Source organism: Moschus berezovskii, chromosome 15 (assembly GCF_049115385.1).
Source record: "Moschus berezovskii isolate FMDL1 chromosome 15, NW_MosBer_1.0, whole genome shotgun sequence".
Lineage (NCBI taxonomy): Eukaryota > Metazoa > Chordata > Mammalia > Artiodactyla > Moschidae > Moschus > Moschus berezovskii.
Genome location: NC_142474.1, coordinates 76330044 through 76349530, shown reverse-complemented (window position 1 = coordinate 76349530; position 19487 = coordinate 76330044).

The following is a 19487-nucleotide window of genomic DNA, read 5'->3' as shown; positions in this document are numbered from 1 at the left end:
CACTTAACGAAATTTGATCAATTTTGGAAAATGATAGCCACGATGTCTTGATGGGTCACATTTTGCCTCTCCTGGCCCTCACCCATTTGATTTTTCTCCTTCTGAAACTCAGTAGACATGTGCTGGAACTTCTCAGTCTACCACCCATATCTCTTAATCTTTCATTCATAATTTCCATCTTTTGTTCTAAGAGTTGTATTTTAGATAATTTTATTAGATCTAGCTGATGCCTCAATGTTTAATCTATCCATTAGATTTCAGGTAATTTTCCAGATTTTCCTAATAAAAAATCTCTTGTTCCATTGTCATTATTTCAATATCCTTTTGGATTTTTAAAAATAACAATAAAAAGTTCTTTCTTATTCCATATTGGTTAAAATAAACATCTGTTGTGTTTGTTAATCTCATTCTGGTGACCCCTTATCCTGCTTTGTCCTTTATCCATCCATTAAAACCAAAGATCCAAGCTCCCTCCAATAAATTAAAGACTTCTTCACTTGCTTTACAGATCTACTTGGTAAACTTCAGCAGAGGAAGAGCAAGAAGCTGGAGTGGAGAGAAAGGACTGTCTCCTTAGACAGACCTTGTCTGATGTCCCTGCCACATGCAGACGGAAAGCATGGTGTCTATAATAACTAAACTGAGCAATGAAGAAGTGAGAGGACTGTCTGTGTCTGCATTTAAACAGGTTGTTAAAGAGAGAAAATGCAGATGAGGCTTTGAGGACACAGTAACTTGGCCCACTAATGAAATGGGCCCAGTAAAGATGAACATATGCGCAATTGGATTAACCAGCTTTCTCTTTTGGGGAGAAACAAAGGAGAGGAGGAAAATATTGGCAGAAATCCCCTCCTGAAAATGGCCTGTAGAAGACACTTTCAGTTTCCCACATCAACAATCTTTTGGCTCAGCTCTGATTTCAGCTGCAGCTGTTGTGGAGAGTTTTGTGTGAGTTCAGCCACCTTGCTGACAACACTGCATCTGAAACAAGTTGTGACTTCAGCTCTTTGCTTTGGAACCTTGTCTGAAGCCTCAAGAAGCTGCTCAGCCTTTGAGCAAGATGGTAACACTCAACACACAAGGAGGTACAGCTGGTGGACAATCTGGCTATTTATTTGGGAAGCTCCTAGGTATGGTTCTTTGGGTCTTTTCTGTTGGGCTGCTGATATTCCCTGAAGACTGTCTTCTACTCTCCTGCCATCTGGTATCTAAAGAGGGAAGAAGGCAACATTCTCCATATTGAATACATGTTTATATCATTTCCTGTTTCATACTGGGGAATCAGCCACGTTGATTACAAAAAATTTTCATGTCCTCAGCAATGTTCACAAGACTCATCCATGGACAAAACAGTCATTGAGCATTTTCTAAGTGGAAGTTACAGTGTTCATCTCTGATTCCATGCATAATGGCCCTGGTTTTGCACAGCTGGCTGTTTCTTTTGAGCTTAGCTCATCCACTGGAAAAATGTAACACACTTACTATAATCATGGTAGAGGGAAGAAAAGTTTAAATGAAACCTAGATATATATGAAAATAGCTTGGTGACATTTCTCTAGCATCAAAACTAATTATTGATTGTGCTTATATTTTAAGAACTTTTTTTATTTTGAAAATTCAAATCTTCAAGGAATAGTGAACTTGCATATCAGTTCAGTTCAGTTCAGTCGCTCAGTCATGTCTGACTCTTTGCAACCCCATGGATTGCAGCACGCGAGGCCTCCCTGTCCATCGCCAACTCCCAGAGTTTACTCAAACTCATGTCCATCGCATCAGTGATGCCACCCAACCATCTCATCCTCTGTTGTCTGCATCTCCTCCCATCTTCAATCTTTCCCAGCATCAGGGTCTTTTCAAATGAGTCAGTTCTTCACATCAGGTAGCCAAAGTATTGGAGTTTCAGCCTCAGCATCAGTCCTTCCAATGAATATTCAGGACTGATTTCCTTTAGGATGTACTGGTTTGATACTCTTGCAGTTCAAGAGACTCTTCAAGAGTCTTCTCCAACACCAAAGTTCAAAAGCATCAATTCTTCTGTGCTCAGCTTTCTTTATAGTCCAACTCTCACATCCATACATGACTACAGGAAAAACTATAGCTTTGATTAGATGGACCTTTGTTGCTTTTTAATATGCTGTCTAAGTTGGTCATAACTTTTCTTCCAAGGAGCAAGCATCTTTTAATTTCATGGCTGCAGTCACCATCTGCAGTGATTTTGGAGCCCAAAATAATTAAGTCTGCCACTGTTTCCACTGTTTCCCATCTATTTGCCATGAAGTGATGGGACTGGATACCATGATCTTAGTTTTCTGAATGTTGAGCTTTAAGCCAACTTTTTCACTCTCCTCTTATACTTTCATCAAGAGGCTCTTCAGTTCTTCTTCACTTTCTGCCATAAGGATGGTGTCATCTATATATCTGAGGTTATTGATATTTCTCCTGGCAATCTTGATTCCAGCTTGTGCTTCTTCCAGCCCAGCGTTCCTCATGATATACTCTGCATATAAGTTAAATAAGCAGGGTGACAATATACAGCCTTGACGTACTCCTTTTCTCATTTGGAACCAGTTTGTTGTTCCATGTCCAGTTCTAACTGTTGCTTCCTGACCTGCATACAGATTTCTCAGGAGGCAGGTTAGGTGGTCCGGTATTCCCATCTCCTTCAGAATTTTCCACAGTTTATTGTGGCTCACACAGTCAAAGGCTTTGGCATAGTCAATAAAGAAGAAGTAGATGTTTTTCTGGAACTCTCTTGCTTTCTTGATCATCCAATGGATGTTGGCAGTTTGATCTATGGTTCCTCTGCCTTTTCTAAATGCACCTTGAACATCTGGATTTCATAGTTCACATACCTTTGAGTGTGTGAGATGAATGCAATTGTGTGGTAGTCTGAGCATTCTTTGGCATTGCCTTTCTTTGGGGTTGGAATGAAAACTGACCTTTTCCACTCCTGTGGCAACTGCTGTGCTTTCCAAATTTTCTGGCATATTGAGTTCAGCACTTTCCGAGCATCATCTTTTAGGATTTGAAATAGCTCAGCTGGAACTCCATCACCTCCACTAGCTTTGTTCGTAGTGATGCTTTCTAAGGCCCACTTGACTTCGCATTCCGGGATGTCTGGCTCTAGGTTGATGATCACACGTTCGTGATTATCTGGGTCATGAACATCTTTTTTGTACAGTTCTTCTGTGTATTCTTGCCACCTCTTCTTAATATCTTCTGCTTCAGTTAGGTCCATACCATTTCTGTCCTTTATTGTGCCCATCTTTGCATGAAAAGTTCCCTTGGTATCTCTGATTTTCTTGAAGAGATCTCTAGACTTTCCCATTCTATTGTTTTCCTCTATTTCTTTTCACTGATCACCGAGGAAGACTTTCTTATCTCTCCTTGCTATTCTTTGGAAAACTCTGCTCTCAAATGGTTATATCTTTCCTTTTCTACTTTGCCTTTTGCTTCTCTCTTTTCTCAGCTATTTGTAATGCCTCCTCAGACAACCGTTTTGCCTTTTTGCATTTGCTTCTCTTGGGGATGGTCTTGATCCCTGCCTCCTGTATAATGTCACCAACCTTTGTCCATAGTTCTTTGGGCACTTTGTCTATCAGATCTAATCCTTTGAATCTACTTGTCACTTGCACTGTATAATCATAAGGGATTTGATTCAGGTCATACCTAAATAGTCTAGTTGTTTTCCCTACTTTCTTCATTTGAAGTCTGAATTTGGCAATAAGGAGTTCATGATCTGAGCCACAGTCAGCTCATGGTCTTATTTTTGCTAACTGTATAGAGCTTCTCCATCTTTGGCTGCAAAGAATGTAATCAGTCTGATTTTGGTATTGACCATCTGGTGATGTCCATGTGTAGAGTCTTCTCTTGTGTTGTTGGAAGAGGGTGTTTGCTTTGACCAGTGTGTTCTCTTGACAAAACTCTATTAGCCTTTCATTCTGTACTCAAAGACCAAATTTGCCTGTTACTCCAGGTGTTTCTTGACTTCCTACTTTTGAATTCCAGTCCCCTATAATGAAAAGGACATCTCTTTGGGGTGTTAGTTCTAGAAGGTCTTCTAGGTCTTCATAGAACCGTTAACTTCAGCTTCTTCAGCGTTACTGGTTGGGGCATAGACTTGGATTACTATGATATTGAATGGTTTGCCTTGGAAATGAACAGAGATCATTCTGTTATTTTTGAGATTGCATCCAAGTACTGATTTTCAGAGTCTTTTGTTGACTATGATGGCTACTCCATTTCTTCTAAGGGATTCCCACCCACAGGAGTAGATATAATGGTCATCTGAGTTAAATTCACCCATTCCAGTCCAGTCCAGTTCGCTGATTCCTAAATTATTGATCATGTTCACTCTCACATGGAAGTGGAAGTGTTTGACCACTTCCACTTTGCCTTTATTCTATGGACCTAGCATTCCAGGTTCCTATGCAGTGTTGCTCTTTACAGCATCACTTTACTTTCATCACTAATAACATCCACAACTGGGTGTTGTTTTTGCTTTGGCTCCATCATTTCGTTCTTTCTGGAGTTATTTCTCCACTGATCTCCAGTAGCATATTGGGCACCTACTTACCTGGGGAGTTCATCTTTCAGTGTCCTATCTTTTTGCCTTTTCATACTGTTCATGGGGTTCTCAAGGCAAGAACACTGAAGTAGTTTGCAATTCTCTTCTCCAGTGGACCACATCCTGTCAGTACTCTCCACCATGACCTGTCCATACTGAGTGGCCCTACATGGCATGACTCATAGTTTCATTGAGTTAGACAAGGCTGTGGTCCATGTGATCAGACTGGTTAGTTTCCTGTGGTTGTGGTTCTCAGTCTGTTTTCCCTCTGATGGAGAAGGGTAAGATGCTTATGAAAGCTTCCTGATGGGAGAGACTGACTGAGAGGGAAATTGGGTCTTGTTCTGACGGGCGGGGCCATGTTCAATAAATCTTTCATCCAATTTTCTGTTGATGGGTGGAGCTGTGTTCCTTCCCTGTTATTTACCTGGGGCCAGACTACAGTGGAGGTAATGAAGAGAACGGCGACCTCCTTCAAAAGGTCCCATGCGTGCACTGCTGCAGTCCATGCCCCCAGCTCTGGATCAGGCCACCACTGACCCACGCCTCTGCTGGAGACTCCTGGACACTCATGGGCAAGTCTGGATCCGTGTCTTGTGGGATCACTGCTCCTTTCTTCTGGGTCGTTGTGTGCACAAGGTTTGTGCCCACCAAGAGTTTGTTTCCCAGTCCTGTGTAAGCTCTGGCAGCTCTATGGTGGGGCTAATGGTGACCTCCTCCTAGCGAGCTTATGCCATACCAGGTCTGCTGCACCCAGAGCCCCTGCCCCTGCGGCAGGCCACTGCTGACCCGGACCTCCACAGGAGACACTCAAACACAGGTCTGTCTCGGTCTCTGTGGGGTCTTTGGGTCCTGGTGTGCACAAGGTTCATTTGAGCCCTCTGAGCGTCTCTGGTGGGTACGGGGTTTGATTCTAAAGGCGATTGTGCCCCTCCTACCATCTTGCTGGGGCTTCTCCTTTGTTTCTGAACGTGGGGTATCTCCTCACAGTCACTCGAGCGCCACATGGCCACCGCTCCAGCACCTACCATGTGAGGAACTTGCATATATCCTCCACTTAAACACTTAAATTCACCAGTTAACTTTTTGCCACATTTACTTTTCCTTCCTTTCTCTTTTTCTGTCTGTTCCTCTTTCTCTCTTCTCTGTTTGTTTATATATATGTGTGGTTATATGCATATATACATATATATATTTTATGAACCATTTGAGAGTAAGTTGGTAACATTACCTTCTTTCCTAAATACTTTTGCTAGTATTTTCCCAGACAAGTGTGTTCACTTTCATAACCACTGTACAATGATCAAAATTAGAAAATACAGCATTGACATAAGATTATTATCTAATGTAGAATATATATTCAAATTTTGCTGATGGTCTTGATGTCTTTAATAGCAATATTTTCCTCTTACAGTGTCTACTATAGCATCAGGTATTTTATTTACTTGTTGTATCTTTTTAGTCTCTGTTATTCTGGAAAAGATCATCAACCTTTTTTTGTCTCTCAAGACATTGATATTTTTGAAGCACACAGGTCAATTTTGTATATAATCTGCTGACATTAAAAAATAGTTTTAAAAATAGTTGATTTGAGAGTGAGTAGTACTTCAAATCCATAGGCACAGTTGTAGTTTCTTTAGAATATGTCAGTCTGTGGTTTGAATTTTGCAAAGTTCCTCATCCTTTTGCCTTTAAACTGTACTGTATGGAGACACACACACGCGCGCGCGCACACACACACACACACATGTTTCAATTAGGAGAAAATAAATGAACTTAGGGCTTTGAGACATTCCCTAATATAACTGCATAATTGGGGTCAATGCTGTGGTGTCCCACAAAGCTGTGGTAGGAATCACTGGCTTATTGTGAAACACAGGACATACAGATCTGAACATATCTGGCAGATCAACAATCTCGAAAACCTTTAAGTCACACATCTGGAAATAAAACTTAAGGTAATGTATAAAATTAAGACTGTGTCAAGAAAAGGCATACTAAAACAAACAAAAAAAATGTTTACTTGTCTACTTAGAGAATAAGACTGGTGATTCTATACAGTTCACACGAACAATGATATATGGTAACCTACTTTTTATATGATTTCCCTTTAGAACTAAAATCCCAGTTATGATGAAGAAAAGGGATATTGCTTATTAGAAGGACATTTCAACATTCAAGCACAGAAGACAAGCTACATCTCCACACAGCAGCCCAGCTCCCCGAGCTTTGCCAACCGGTACATTTCAGTCGAACCAAAGCTCAGTCCTCGTGATACCTTTGAGGAACAATTGCCAGAGGATTTCCTCTTGAGGAATTTGATCTTTCTTAACAAAGCGAAAGACAAATATGAAACCGAAGTGGATAAGAAAGACAAAGAGCTGCCAGTGGTGCTTGATCTCTGGACTCCTACAGGTTAATGGACTGGCAAGCAGAAACAGGTAAGTGATATTGATTCTATAAGCCTCCAAGTGTGGAGTTTCCTGGTTTGTTCTGTGTTCTGTGTAAGTATAGTATAATGTGATTAGAAGGAATCAAGCATTCATTCAGTCCTGTCTTTGAATCATATCACCCTCCAAAGTAATTTTCAGACAGTGATTTTGAACATTTTAAACTTTTCTATTCTACCACTCTGTACTCTCTTAATTACGTTATATCAACTGCATTATAATTATGTCTAACTTCAGAACATTTCTGCTTTGTTTTAAAACTATATTGGTTACTCAAGGCTCTGTACTGAGTGGCTCAGAATTTGTTCCAATTGCTTCTACTAATGTCAGCAACTGAATTAAGCAAGTGTCTGTTGGATTCGGGGAAATAGAAACTCCCTCAATAAACTGCATTCCAGATCAAAGGAGTGAAGGGAACTGCTGTTCATAGCCCTTTCTCAAGAAATATTATTATTCAATTTGAACTGAAGCCATATGAAGATGTTATATAAAGAGTGTGTAGTTTAACATGAGGTAGCATCACAAAAAAGAAATTATAAAATTGTATTCAGCTTGATGTTCTTATTAATGTTTGTTACCTTTCTTTTACTGTTGAGTTGGTTCTCTACTAGGAAGATAGCATCGGTCTTTTTCTATTTTTGATTTAAAAGAAAAATAGTGAAAACATTCACAGCAATTTAACTTTTTTTAATTTGTGACTCTTACCTGCAGAGACAGTGCATGAAAGTAAGAAACTGCGGTCACATAAGTGAATAATTCATTCGATTACCTCACGCCTAGCCTTCCCTTTACAATTTTAATGAAATTGTAGAAACCAAAATGACTTTTGATCCAATGGATTTAGTGCTTTTGAGAGAACTAAAAATACAAGTTATCTATAAAATATTTTTGGTTTGTTTGAATGGAAGGATAAAGACAAGGGTTGAACTGAAATTGCCTTCTTTTCTTGAGAGGCTAGGAGATGAAACTCAGAAACACTGAAGGGTTTTAGATATATTGCAAAGACAACATCAATAACAGAAACTCCACAGCCTCCCATTTTCCCCCATGAAATGTTCTTGTTTTATTTTTGGAGCCACTTTTCTCCTGTTATAGCAGCAGCATATAACTCACAATAAGCTTTTCATTCAGGCTGAAAACTGAAGGTTTAGGAAAGTGTTCATGCATTAAACCCAGAAGACCGTCATCCTGGAAAGGGTGTGTGATCCCCAAGTTAGGAGTAGGAAAAAGAGTTGGAGCAATGGGAACATTGAAAAGATGTTTTCAAACCTTTTAAATATCTGTTACAACTAAGAAGTATCTTAGTTTGGGGCTCAGTTCAGTTAGTTAAAATCTTTCTTCCTTGTTAATTCTCTTTCTTCTTTTCTCACTAACCCCTCCTGTCTTCCATTCCTGCTACATGATGGTATATTGACAACATTAAAGAGAGTACACACACACACATACACACACAAGAACACACTGGTGACCAAGATGAGTCTATTGTGGCTGAAACCCAGTGGAAAATAATAAAAAATGAGGATAAAGACCTGATCTGGAGACCCATTATCCCACAGGCCAGGGGCCAGCAAGCTACATTTCATGGGCCAAATCCTGCCCTTGGTGTTTTTGTAAGTGAAGGTTTATTGGAATATAGTTGTACCCATTTACTTACATATGATCTATGGGTGCTTTCAGGGAACAATGGCAGAGCTGAGTGGTAGTGACAGAGACCATGTGGCCAGCCACGCCTTAAATCTTTATCCTCTGGCCCATTACAGGAAACGTTAGCTGACCCCCGCTAAAAGCCAAATGTTATTTTCCAAAGGGTGGTCCCAGACCAGCAGACTCAGCATCTACTGAGTCTAGGAATTTGATAGAATGTAAAATTTCCAGCCCCATCTCAGACCTAGGGAATAAAACTGTCTGGAGTTATGGCCCACAATCTGTGTTTTAACAAACCCTCTGGGTAATTCTGATGCACTTTAAGACCCCCTGGGTCAGAACACCTCAACCAGATGTTGCTAATGAGTTGCAGGTGTGCCAAAGATGTTAGGCTATGGGCCACGTGGCCAGCATCACATGGGATCCCAAAGGATCACGATCTGGGCAGGACAGAATTAAAATTGTATTTTACAAGTTAATTTGGGCAGATCGATGATGATTTGTATACTGAATGAATTTCCTGTCACTCTCAGAGTCTATTTTATAATAAGAAAAAATAACATATTGTAACACTTTATAGTGTAAAAGTAGTTCAGGGGGCTCTCAAAAGGAATTTTCGACTTGAAAATGTTCCTGCACAAGTGGAAGGCACATGTTTATGTGTGTGTTTGTGGATTTAATAACTTTTTCTTTAAGAAAGAGAAATATCTTTGAGGTGGATTCAGTAGAGGGATATATGTTTATTTTTAAAATATCCTCAATGCAACTCTGTTATATCATACTTTGTTGTTCAGTTACTAAGTCATGTCTGACTCTCTGCAACCCCATAGGTTTCAGCATGCCAGGCTTCCCTGTCTTTTACTATCTCCTAAAGTTTGCTCAAACTCATGTCCATTGAGTCAGTCATGTCATCAAACCACACTTTAAATGAACATTACCTATGACAACCCAGACAAGATAAATTAGTCCAGGGGCACAAGACATTCAGTGAGTAATTTACTTGAAATAGTAGTCTTCTTACTTGCACCTGAATAGGATTCCACTGACAATAACTCATTGCAAGTCATATTTTCAGAACACTTTTGTTGCTTTCAGCAAAGCACACCTATAAACTAGCATTCATAACTGGCAAGTGCACGCTTGAATGTAAACTGCTGCTGCTGCTGCTAAGTCACTTCAGTCGTCCGACTCTGTGTGACCCCATAGACGGATGCCCACCAGGCTCCCCCGTCCCTGGGATTCTCCAGGCAAGAACACTGGAGTGGGTTGCCATTTCCTTCTCCAATGTGTGAAAGTGAAAAGTGAAAATGAAGTCGCTCAGTCGTGTCCGACCCTTAGCGACCCCACTAGCAAGTAGTAAAAGTGCTCATCCATCGTAAGGATGGAGAATGTGGGCTCTTCAGTCATATGTAGAACAGGGCCACAGCAGAACACTGGACTTGGGAACTGGGCCTATGGCTTACCCGTGCTGGGTCTTCACGTTTCTTTCTGCAAATCTCTGTCCTGGAATTCAGGCCTGCTCCAGGACGCTCAGAACTATCTCAGGAGAAGTCAGGTTATTTGGATCAAAGATGCTCTGAGAACTGCCTGGGGATTTCTGCAGTGTTCAGGGTCTTGCCCAATGGGTGGCTATGGGTCCAGTTTGGCCTTAAACAACATTTGGGCTGGCACACCCTGCAAATCCTATCCTTACCCACCAAGTACACATACACACAACATGGAAACATGAGGGCGTTTAGAACCCTGCTGCCTGTGGGGTGTGCGATGGAGCCACAGACTCTCCAGAAGGGAAACTGCTCAGGACCACTTCAGACACTTGACGGCTGGGCTATGATAATGGTGTTTAAACCTTCGCACCCCGACAACAGCCAGTCTGCTCCTTGCCGCACTTAGGAGTATAAACTCTGCAAGGTAGTTCTACCATAAGAGAGACAGATGCAGCAGAGACCCCACAGGTAACTACCCTGAGCAGGTGCTTCTGAGCTCTGGGCACCCAGAGGTGCAAGAGGAGGCGTGAGCTCTGGATGGGTCTGCCATCTGGACTTAGACTTCTTGCTCCGCAAGGAACGGAACAACTGGAGGAAGACTCGTCAGGCCCCTTGAGGCATGGGGCCAGGACTGGGGCCTGGTGAACCTAGTCTAGGAGCAGCAGCCCACTTACATTGACGTCTGTGACCGGATGAGTGTTGTGGAGTCATCCTGTGTATCGTTGGTTGTGGGGCAACTAGATGCCAGTGGCACCCCAGTTGCAGCAACGAAAAATGTCTTTCAATAATGTCTGTCAGGCTTGGCCAAGTGGAAAACCACCGTTCTACACAAAACACCACTTAGTCTCAGCATGCGTGGATCTCCCTTGATTGACTCAGAACGAGATCCTCCTTCACAGGGTTTTATTTATTTACTTATCTCCAGTTCATGGAGATACAATGGACATATTACATTGTTTAACATGTACAACACAGTGATTTGACAGATATATTTATTGCAAAATCATTACCACAATAATGTTAGTTAAAATATGGATAGTTACAGTTTTGTAGTGATAACTTTTAAAATCTATTGTCATAAGAAATTTCAAATAGACAACACCATCTTGTTAACTCTACTCACCATGTTGTACCTTTACTTGCACTATATAGATAATAGCAAATTATTTCCCAAATTGATTGTACCAATTTATATTCTATTAATGGCACAATTTTATATTTGCTTCATATTTTCTTAAACCCTTAGAAATACTAAGAAAGATCCTCAGAATTCTAATTTTTGTTATCTGTCGGTATGCAATGGCTGCCATTGTGATTTAATTTTAATTTGTCTAATTATTAATGACAGCATCTTTTCATGATTATTGATTATTTGGATTTCCTTCTCTTTTGTGAGATGTTTATTCTTTTTCCTAGATGCCCATCCCCCTCAACTCCTGGCTTTGCCTGCTTTTCTTACTGATTTCTACGTATCTTTATGTACTCTTAATCTGAATGCTTTATTGGTTTTATGAATTTCAAATATCTTTTACCAGGGTTTTTGAAACAAGAATAAAATGCAAATTGAGGCAACTCCTTCACATTATATTTATATCATCTTTCTGCAAAATGGTGGTTCCTAACCTTGTTTGTTCACAATTACAATGAAATAAAAGTCAGAAATATGATATATTCTCAAATTTTATCAATTTACATTAGAGCCAAAACCATCATTGCAATGACTGCTTTTTCAGAGCTATGCCTCCAAAAAAAAGTCATCTCATGCATTGATTCTATCAAATGCTTACAATAAAAGCACAGACTTCAATTTGATTAACTCAGAAGAAAATCTATTTCATGTTACAAATCCAAAGTTGAGTGCAGAATGCAAATGTTCAGAATAGAAATGTTTCACACCAAAATATATCAAGAATTATGGACGTTACATGTCCTGACCATTCCAACATGTAGCTAAATCTCTAGATTCCACTTAAAATCATGTTTCTATCATTCCCCCAAATAAAATAATATAAAAATAATTAACAAGCTATTTGCTATTCCAAACCAACCAAATTTATGTTATTGAGCTTTGCTTGTCTTTTTGGTTTTATTTTTTTCTATGAACTTGAATGTACATATTAAAGAAGAAATTCTGCTTTAATTAGGCAGAAAATTATAGAAAATTGCATAAGACGAGAATTAGCAACTTACAGCATGTTGTCCAGATCCAGCCAGCCCTTGATTTCTTAGTAAAATTTCACTGGAACACAGTCATGCTTATTTATTTACATATTTTCTAGGATAGCTTTTATAGCATTGGGTTGGCCAAAAATTTCATTCTGGTTTTCTGTAAGATCTTATAGTAGCTATTCTTGAGTATTTTCTGGACATGCCAGGCTGTGAGTAATGTGATTTTTGTTTCAGCTACTTGGGCACCAATGCATTGGTTAGGGTGGGGGGGGCCGGAAGTGTTGTGTTTCTCAAAGGATAAATCCAGGTTCTTTATACTCGATTTATCCTGAGATGGTTGCCACAGGGGGATCTTGGTAAAACTTTTCATTGCCTTCTGATAAATTTATCTCAAATCCAATTACAACTCCTTAAATGGTGTGTCCAACAATGTCATAGAATGTTGAAATGGACTTTGGAATAGGCAAGGCTCTTTCTCTCCCCTTCTCTTGAAAGCTCTCCTGATATTTACACACTCCTTATATTTTCTTCTTAGTACCAAGAAATACTTTCAGATGGGGTCTTTGGTGTGCTTATGTGGAAAGAGGCCAGATGGATATCTTGAAGTCACCATTTGTCACTAAGACGGCTGTCTTGGTATTTCATGGCATTTAAAAATACTTATTTATTGTTAACTGCGGTGGATCTCCATTACTGCACAGGCTATCTCTAGCTGTGGAGAGCGGGGGCTCTTTTCCAGTTGCAGTGCGTGGGCTTCTCCGTGCAGTGGCTTGTCTTGTTACAGAGCGTGGGCTCCAGGGCGTGTGCGCGTCAGCAGTTGCAGCGCATGGGCTTAGTAGTTGGGGCTCCCGAGCTCTAGAGCACAGGCTCAGAAACTGTGGCTCAAGGGCTCAGCTGCTCCTCGGCATGTGGGATCTTCCTGGCTCAGGGATCCAACCCCCGTCTCCTGCACTGGCAGGCGGCTTCTTCACCACAGAGCCACCAGGGAAGCCCTCATAGCATTTTTATATTTTGATTTTTCTTTTCTGATTCAGAGAAAGTCAGCGATAGGTGATGCCTTCGATGGTTCAGCAGGTACTAGGATGGGTCTGACAGTATGCATCTAACAAACTCCTGCTGGTTCATGGACCGCACTTGGTATCACGGTTACCTTGTCACTTTAGAGGCGGGAGAGCATTTTCTCATTTGCTGCTTTCTAGGATCAGGTCTTTATTATACATCATTTGTGAAAACATCTGTTACTCACGTGAGTTCTCAGAGTGAGTCTAATGAAGGCTTATTGTTAAGTAAATTGTGACTATTCAAAACCAAATAAGTTAGAAATCTTTGGAAAGGACTGGAGAAGGTGATGAATGGGGAACAGAGACAAACCTGCTTCAACCCCTGTTCATCACTACCCTTTGGACTTTTTCCATACGTTTTTCTCATTTAAGTCTTCCAAAAATGCTCCGAGGTTAGCATTATTGTCCCCATTTTATAATAATAAGGAGTCAAATCATAAGCTCATAACCATCCAAAGCAAAATGTGGGGAATTCTACAGGAAAAATGACCTCATTTCTCTAAAAAAAAATAGCATGAAAAAAGGAGGAGGAGCAGGAACTGTCACAGATAAAGACTTAAAAGAGACAAAGCAAACAAAGTCAAAATTTTGTTTGGAACCTGATTTTACCAAAAGCAAACAAAACAAACCCCACAAAACCTATGAATAGACATATTTGAGACACTGGTAAAATGGATTGGGGACTGAATATTAGCTATTAAGAAATTCATTAGGTGTGGTACTGTTGTTACAATTATGTTATTAAACAGAGCTCTTAGCTATCAGAGGCTGATTGGTGAAATTATATCTTGTCTGGATGTGCTTTAAAATATTCCACCAAAAAACATAATAAATTAAAAAATAAAAACGAGTGTAAACAAGAATCAAAGAAAGAATCACGAGTGGCAGCATATTGATTGATTTTACTTTTTAAAACTATTTTGAAGCAATTTTAGATTTAAAGAAAAGTTGTGCTATTTTTAACACAGAGTCCTGAATATATATTGCTTAACTTCCCCAAATGTAAACATCTTATAACTATGCTGGTGCTGCTGCTGCTGCTAAGTCGCTTCAGTCATGTCCGACTCTGTGCAAACCCACCAGGCTCCCCCGTCCCTGGGATTCTCCAGGCAAGAACACTGGAGTGGGTTGCCATTTCCTTCTGAAATGCATGAAAGTGAAAAGTGAAAGTGAAGTCGCTCAGTCGTGTCTGACTCTTAGCGACCCCATGGATTGCAGCCCACCAGGCTCCTCCATCCATGGGATTTTCCAGGCAAGAGTACTGGAGTGGGGTGCCATTGCCTTCTCTGATGTAACTGTGCAACAATGGTCAAAATCCAGAAATTAACATTGATATAACATTACTAACTGACCTACAGATTTTATTCTAATTTCGTCTCCCTTTCACCCTGCCAAGTCTTTTTTCTGCTGCAGGATCCAACCCAGAGCCCCACACTGTTCAGTTGTCCCATCACCTTAGTTTTCTTGAATCTGTGACAGTCTTCAGTCTGTTCTGTTTTTCATGCTGTTGACACTTGAAGAGACCAGTCAGCTATTTTGTAGACTATTCCTCAGTTTCAGTTTGCTTGATGTTTTCTCATGATTAGATTGAGGTTATGTTGATAATTATTGAAGCTGGGTAATGGATTGGGGGTGGGAGGAGAAGGGGACGACAGAGAATGAGATGGCTGGATGGCATCACCGACTCTATGGACATGAGTTTGAGTGAACTCTGGGAGTTGGTGATGGACAGGGAGGCCTGGCGTGCTGTGATTCATGGGGTCGCAAAGAGTCGGACACGACTGAGCGACTGAACTGAACTGACCTGAATGTAAATCTAGGATTTCATCATAGTGTTCTCTCTACTTTGGGGCATGTTTGAAAATTTCTTTACTAGGCATGAATGAAAAAAAGAAACTAAGATAGGAGGGTGTTGCGTAACTTGTTTCAGTTCAGTCGCTCAGTCGTGTCCAACTCTCCGCAACCCCATGAATCACAGCACACCAGGCCTCCCTGTCCATCACCAACTCCCGGAGTTCACTCAAACTCATGTCCACAGAGTCGGTGATGCCATCCAGCCATCTCATTCTCAGTAGTCCCCTTCTCCTCCCGCCCCCAACCTTTCCCAGCATCAGAGTCTTTTCCAGTGAGTCAACTCGTCGCATGAGGTGGCCAAAGTATTGCAGTTTTCAGCTTTAGCATCAGTCCTTCCAATGACCTGGGATTAGAACCCAGATTAGTTTGACTGAAAAGAATCTGTGACTTTCACGGTATGAAGTATAGGATACAGGATAAATGATATCTGGCTGTTAAAGTTACTTCCATGGGTGAACTCTGTAGAGAGATTTATCTTTTCACTGCTCTGAATGTAATTAATCAGGCCCCAATTTCTAGGCACCAACCAATAATGGCTATATTGGACCAAGATTGAATTCTCTTGCAGGACCCGTTATTACCCACGAGAGATTAAAACCACACAAGTTAGCTAAAAGAACTATTGAATAAATAGTGGAAGGGTAGTTCATGGAATTCAAATTCTGGAGACTAGCAGGCTTACCATGCATAAAGGACTCGGAAAAATAAAACTATAGACAATCACCTCTCTTTATATGTCTCTGTCTGTCTCTGTTTCATTGTCCTGCTTTCCTGGGAAATCATTCATCACACATGGCCATAAAATAGTAAATGGATGCTTTATCTTGAGTCTATAGGACCTTAGATATAGAGATTATTACCAAGTGATTCTTAACTTCCAGGCTTCTTCATTCAAATCCTCAGTCGTTTAATCCAGTTTCCCTATTTTATGGGTTAAATGATCATGCTAGTCCAGTGAATTGTGGCTGTGGAGGGCACATATGGTTCTCTTAGGAGCCTGCATGCTCCCTTATCTATGGCTATACAATGGGGTTAGGGGAGGGCGGGGTCAGGCTAAGCTAAGAAGGAACTGGCAAAGTAATATCTCAGCTCCACAGAATCAAGCATTGATGAATTGTGTCTGCTGCTGCTAAGTCGCTTCAGTCGTGTCCAACTCTGTGCGATCCCATAGACAGCAGCCAACCAAGCTCCACCATCCCTGGGATTCTCCAGGCAAGAACACTGGAGTGGGTTGCCATTTCCTTCTCCAATGTGTGAAAGTGAAAAGTGAAAGTGAACTCGCTCAGTCTTGTCCGACTAGTAGAGACCCCATAGACTATAGCCCACCAGGCTCCTCTGTCCATGGGATTTTCTAGGCAAGAGTACTGGAGTGGCTTGCCATTGCCTTCTCCAGATGAATTGTGTCTACTTTTCCTCAATTCTAAACCCTCAGAAGAGGTTTCAGGTGCTGATTCCTGGTTTTCACTGTTCCAAAGGAAAGAAATAATTTCCTAACACTAGGTGATTTGAATTACTTGAAAACCCCACAGTTGTATACTAAGGAACTGACATGAAAGTTCTTTGAGTAGCTTGGCGCGATTCTTTTTTTTTTTTTTTTTTAGGTAATTAATTTATTTTTTATTGGAGGCAAATTATTTTACAATATTATATTGGTTGGTTTTGCCATACATTGATATGAATTTGCCCCGGGTTTACATAAGTTCCCCCTCCTGAACCCCCCTCCCACCTCCCTCCTCCCTTTATCCTTCTATGGAGTATTATTCAGCCATTAAAAAGAATACATTTGAATCAGTTCTAATGAGGTGGATGAAACTGGAGCCTATTATACAGAGTGAAGTAAGCCAGAAAGAAAAACACCGATACAGTATACTAACACATATATATGGAATTTAGAAAGATGCAAATGATAACCCTGTATACGAGACAGCAAAAGAGACACAGATGTATAGAACAGTCTTTGGGACTCTATGGGAGAGGGTGAGGGTGGGATGATTTGGGAGAATGGCATTGAAACACGTATGTTGTCATATGTGAAATGAATCACTAGTTCAGGGTCAATGCATGTTATAGGATGCTAAAGGATTCTTGACCTGGAGATGAGAGGCGAGTAGAAGAGAGAGAGGTGCAAATTTAAAAATGACAGTACAATGAGGCTAACGCTGCAGTGGAAGCACAAGCAGGGTTCACAGGTATGAAACGGAAGGAAATGTCAACCAGAGCGGTTGACATGAATCTTTCATTGTGTCTCAGAGCATCCATTTTAACCACCAGGCTGTTGAATTTCAGGGTGGAGGGTGGATCTGGTTACTTACCAGGAATGTTGGGTGGAGGGTATGTGTGCTCTTGTGGTTAACCTGTGTGTAACCAAAAGTCTGGAAGTCACAATGTTTAGAGTAATTAAATGAGTAAAACACAGCTGGATTTATCATAGAACAATGGAAGAGCCATACTTTTCCCCTATAATATGCACAAGTAATGCCAGAAAAGTGCTACACAAATGAAGCCAGAATTTTAAATGGTAATGTCTATTTACCATTGGCCATCTGGAACATATAATAAAAAGAAATCCATTAGAAGGAAACATTCAAATATACTTGGCTTTCAAAAGTTGGAAGAACAGCAGAACCAGTTCCTACTTGGACTGGAGTTTGTTTATTTTGCTTATTTGAAATCAGAGCCAAAGGCCCTAATAGTTTTGACTAACTCTAAGTGTTTCTTTGTTTCTGTATATTTGGGCTGGGTCAGTATCTGCAACTGAGACTTTGCAGATGGCAGTTGACTTTCCTGTCTAGTTTTAAGGACCTTCAAAATTTCTGGGAAATCATTGCTGAAGTCAGGTCTTCTCCAAAAAGCTACCTCTGAGTCATGAGAAGAAAAAGCATTATTTAATTCATAACCATTTACAGAGTCCCTGCTGTGCAGATAAGATCATTGTTGTGTTGTGGAAAAGAGGTGTGAGGTGTCAGCAAGGGTAGAAGTAAACCTGAAAAGAGTAAACCTTACCCTTAAAAATTCTATGCTCCGCTAGGGGAGACGAGTATATGCCTGAGGTCCTTCACTTTGCCAAGGGAAAGTCGGAGAGAAGGGCAACCCAGTAGTTTAATGGTATTGCAGACAGTGTGCATTTCCCCCGCATCCCAGGGACACGGTTGAGCACAGAGAGCCTTCTTCATCCGAGTCATATCACCACCGGGCCAGGCAGGGGCCCCATCATGCATTTTATCCCTTCAGTGTTGGAAGCGATAGGAGAGCCTTAGGACTTAGGGCCTTGAACAGATGTTTGCCTTTGACACTGGGAGGATGTCCACAGTGTCTCTGCTGGAAATTGTAGAGCTGGGATTAAAAATCCAAATCTGGTTGACTTAAAGTCTCATAGCTCAGGTCCTGGCACTGATACAAATTGGTAAGGCATTTATTCTCTGACCCCAGATTTTTCATGGGCAAATTAAGAGACTTGAAATTAGTAGTTTGAAAGCTTTTTTTAAAAAAGGCAATAGAATACTTCTTTCACATAAAATATTACTCAAGCCCAGGATGGAAAACAGATCAAACTAAACTACTTAGACTGAAGCCTGGGTGAGAACAGAGCCCTGATCTCCATCTCATTCTGTAGGAGTTCTGTGTGTTCCATTATGTTATTTTTCAGAAAAGACTCCCTCTCCTCTACCCCTCCCATGGGAGAGTATACTTTACCACTCCACTGATGTTGGACTTGCTTACAAAGCAAGGACTTGTTTTGGCCAATGAAATAGAAGTAGACATGACATCCTTTACATTCAAAAGGAGCTTCCATAATCGAGATGGCTTTGTATCTTGCACTCCCGGACTCTGTTGTGAGAAAAGTATGCCCCAGGGAGTCAGTGCTCCCTATGCCTGGAAGGAAAGACAGGTGGAGCAGATGTGAGTTTTAGTCTGGAGCAGAACCTGCATGACCAAACTGCAAACCCATGAATAAGATATAAAGGTTTGCTTTTGAAGGGCACTGAGATTTAGGGATGCTTGTTACACTGCCTAATTACAGCAAAGGGTGACTAATATAAGGTTCTTAAACATAGTCTCAGAACCTGTGTCACTCAGATTATAGATCTAATTGGTGGAAAAAAGTAATAATCTAAAATACTCAGCAAAAAACACAACAGTGATAACAATACCCGACATTTACTCCACTGATAGTGCCTTACCAGATAAGAAAGTAGTCTTTGCTGCTTAGATGCCTAGTGTTGCTCTATTTCCATGTTTTGCTTACCAGATACTA